The 3,974-nt window shown below is 56.4% G+C and overlaps 1 long non-coding RNA gene across 2 annotated transcripts; it reads right to left on the bottom strand.

The window, feature by feature from the left end:
* Positions 1–999: 999 nt before the first annotated feature.
* On the bottom strand, positions 1,000–3,974 carry LOC125754000 (uncharacterized). Of its 2 annotated transcripts, none has more exons than XR_007407146.1 (2): positions 3,584–3,974; positions 1,000–1,420 (listed from the first exon to the last, which is right to left on the bottom strand). It is a non-coding gene; the product is annotated as an uncharacterized LOC125754000 (long non-coding RNA). The 2 variants fall into 2 exon arrangements; XR_007407147.1 differs by lacking the exon at positions 3,584–3,974 and adding an exon at positions 1,970–2,100.

The raw sequence follows: 3,974 nt of genomic DNA, 5'->3' as shown, positions 1-3,974 counted from the left end.
CCGCCCGCCGTTAGGATGGGGGTAGGGACAGCCAGGTCCGGTTCCCGGCCGGTCCTGCGAGCGCCCGGCGCCGCGCTGCCTCCTCCGGGAAGGCCGCTGCTCCGCCCAGGCCTGCGTGCTTGGGCACAGGGTTGCTCCCCACTCTCCGAGCGCAGACTTCTCCCCGAGGGAAGCCCCAGGAGCGGCGCCTCCGGGCTTTCTCGCCCAAAGCAAGAGAGTGGGACGGTGGAGGTTGATACTGACCATTATGCCAGAACGGGAAGACCAGGAGGTCTGTCCACCAGTGATTACCGGGGTAGCAACACTGGGACCAAATCAGCGTGTCGGGACGCCGTGGTAGTCTTGGGGTGCTGGTCTCGAAGCGCCCACAAGGCTTCCTGGAAGGGCCAAACCTGCCCCAGTAAGGTCGGCGACTTAAGTAAGGGCAGTCTGCAGGAACGGGGCCTGCCAGCGGAATAGTCTATCCACCACTTGGCTGAGGTGGGCTCCGGAAAGAACTAGTCTTTCATGTTACAGACGCGCTTAGGGCGTGCACTTTCTTTTCCTTTTCCGCTGCAGTGAAACGTGCTCCCCCCCGAGTCCCCCACATTTGAAGTGCAGGTAGCCTCCGTTCACAAGCACACTGACCTGCAAGAGCGCGAGGGCGTTTTATGACTCGTAACTGCACATGAAAGGATTAAGTCAAGACAAAACTTACACTGGACACGGAGACAGGACAAGCGGGGCGGGCCCCACTGAAGAGTGGAGAGGAGCACCAGCCAGGTAAAGAGAGGTTCGTCTTCTAGGAATACAGGAGCGCCAAATGCACACAGTTAACTGAAAGGACGAGCGGTAGAATAGTAGGGAAAATGTGATCCCGTTGGTGGGAAGGGGGGAAGGAGAAAATCCTACATGTCTTTATGATTGTAGATGCGGAGATGTGCCCAAGGAACGCAGGATTTGTAAGCGGTCACTAGCTGTGAAGTTCGGGCTAGAACAAGAATAACAGCTCTCCCTTGGTGTGGTACTTAAATTTTTATTTTAAAATAGGAAATTAGGGCAGCCCGGGTGGCTCAGCTGTTTAGCGCAGCCTTCATCCCAGGGCGTGACCCTGGAGAGCCCGGATCGCGTCCCACGTCGGGCTCCCTGCATGGAGCCTGCTTCTCCCTCCTCCTGTGCCTCTGCCTCTCTCTCTGTGTCTCCTCTCTGTGTATTCTCATGAATAAATAATAAAATCTTCTTTTAAAAAAGAAATTAAAATTTTTAATAAAGCAATTTACACAGAAGACAATTATTTTACATTGGTGAGATGATAATAAAGTCTGGCCTTCTCCGATTGACTTACTTCACTCAGCACAATACCCTCCAGTTCCATCCACGTTGAAGCAAATGGTGGGTATTTGTCGTTTCTAATGGCTGAGGAATATTCCATTGCATACATCTGTATGTTGGTAAATTGAACACCAATAAAAAATAAATTTATTATTAAAAATAAAATAAAATAAAGTCTGGCCTTTTTATTCCTTCTGTTTAAAAAAAAAAAAACTCCCTTAACTTCAAAAGACTGAAAGCAGAAAGAGGTGGAACTCTTCACAACCAGATGCCACCGTCTCCTGCTTTTCTAACACAAATTTCAGCATTAAAAAAAAAAGCGTTCAAGACTGCAGCTGTCTCGCTTGAAATTCTAAAGCCCTGCACATTTTTCTGAAAGGTGCTGTTGAATGCACTTCCAGCTCCAATTAATGACAAGCAGTTCTATCTGTATCAATCTCTCAATTTCTTACCTGAGAAATGGAGGAGTCGAGTTTTTTCGAAAGAAATTTTTTTCGAAACAAATTTTCTTAGGGAGCCTTGCCTGATTAGCTGACACTTTAAAAACCTTTCCCCAAATCTCAAGATTTCGCGTTATCATTTACACGAAGGTGGTAGAGAGTTTGCTCTTGACCTTTTATTTTTAATTTCGTCTCTCCCGCCCAAGATAATCGCGCACCTGCCGACCAGTCGTCTCCCCCGAGGTAAAACTCCCGGCACCAACAGAGGGAGGGCCGCCACGCAGCCGCGCGGGTTCCCGGCCCGCCGGAGGCCGCGCGTCCCGGTCCCTGGCGGGGTCGGCGCCGCGCCCCAGCTCTGCGTCTCCCCGGCGCCCGGCGCAGCTGGGTGCCCGCGGGTGCGGTCGCCGCGCGAGCCCACGACGCGAGCCCACGACGCGAGCCCCCGCCACACCTTGAACACGCGGGAAGCGAGACTCGCCCCGGACTCGGCCGGGCCTCCCGCCGCTCGCCGCCGCCTGGCCCTTCGCCTCCCAGTCCCCGAGGGGGCCCAGGAGCAGGTGCCCCCCGCCCCCCGCCCCCCGCCCCCCGCCAGCGCGCACGGGCCCGGCTCCCGCGTCAGCCCCGCCCCGCATCCCGGGGCTGGAGGAGCCGCCGCGACCGCGCGGAGGGCCGGGAGCGAGGGTGGGCCCTCTCCCCGCCGGCTGCTGGAGCCTCCCGGGCGGACCCCGCCGCGGCCGCGGGTCCCGGCCGTCCCGGCCGCCGCACAGCCGGCGTCCCCGCGGACCCGAACACGGCGGGCGGCGCCTGCCCCGAGGCTGCGCCCGCGGCCGCCGCCGCTCCCCGCGCCCGGCTCCACGCGCGCGGCGAAAGCAGGCGCAGCCCCTCGCTCGGGGAAGCGCAGCCGCGGATCCCGGGGTTACGTTCAGCCTCGGCACAAGACCGCGCTCCGCGGCCCGAATCCCCTGCCCTGCCCTGCCCTCCCGTAGCCAGAGGAACGCGGGGCGCGGAGGGCTCGTCCAGAGGCCCCTCGGGACCTCCACGCGGCAGCAGCCTCCCGAGCCAGCGCAGCCGGGAAGCCCTAGATCCGACCTTCGGAGTGTCCCCGCGCCGGGCGGGCACCAGGCCCACAGCTACGGGCTCCGGACGTCTGCAAGCAAGCGCACGACGTCGCAGTCCTGTCCTTGTTATCAGTGGCCTCGCTGGCGGTGCTCTCCTGGACTCACACTCCGGGGCTTTTTTTTTTTTTTTTTTAACAGCAAACCTAAGATCTTTTGCCTTCTGAGCAGAGTCATTGCAGGCTCCTGTTAACATGTAAAATGTTCCCCTGAATGAATGTCGGCCACGGTGCCGACTCCCGGCGTTCAGAGCCGCTTCTGCTCCGAGATGCCCGCGCCGGGGCGAGCGCCGCAGCCCTCCCCGGACCTAGAAGGACTGGAGGAGGGGTGGGGGTGGCCCGGGGCGGAACGGACTTCGGGAGTGTGGAGATGCCCCTCCACGTGACTCTAGTTTTTCTTCCAGTAAAGCTTTAGGGATACTGCTTCTCTCTGAGTCAATGAGTGTAGTCAGTGTGTGAATTTAAAACTACAGCCAGGGTAGAAAGCGGTGCCTTTTCTCTGGAATTGATTCAAATGCCATAAAAATGGATAGCTGTGCATGTAACGCGTGCAAAAATATTCCATCTCTCTCCGCGCCGGAAAAAAAAAAAGTAAAGAAAGGAAGGAAGGAAGGAAGGAAGGAAGGAAGGAAGGAAGGAAGGAAGGAAGGAAGGCAAAAAGAAAAAAGAAGGAAAGAAAGAAGAAAGGAAAGGAAAGGAAAAAACCATGAATACCCACCTTTGCAGAAGAGAGTAGTGCCGCGGTGGGTGGGAGCATCAACGGTCTCGGCTTTCACAGCGGGGAGTACAGACTTCGCGCCCTGGTGAGGAGAGAGGGTTTACTAATCGAAGTACTTGACCAGGCAATGGCAATCAATAGAAGGGATGGAAATAAGGGCCTAACTGTTGAGTGGGTAGAGGAAACGCTTAGCTATTAGAGTCCGAAGTCAATGTTTAAAACTGATAAACACAGAATGAGCTGCTCAGGCATATTAATTCACCTCCAGAGGTACAGTTATCAACGTATGTAGGTAACGCCCAGTAGAACCCCCTGCCTCTGAAGGATTGGGTGACCGTGAATGGGGAAGGAGGGAATCTTCCTACAACTCTGTTTATGCTGGGAGCCCATT

The sequence above is a fragment of the Canis lupus genome, chromosome 29, assembly GCF_003254725.2.
Source record: "Canis lupus dingo isolate Sandy chromosome 29, ASM325472v2, whole genome shotgun sequence".
NCBI lineage: Eukaryota > Metazoa > Chordata > Mammalia > Carnivora > Canidae > Canis > Canis lupus.
This window is presented reverse-complemented; position numbering and strand designations above follow the sequence as displayed.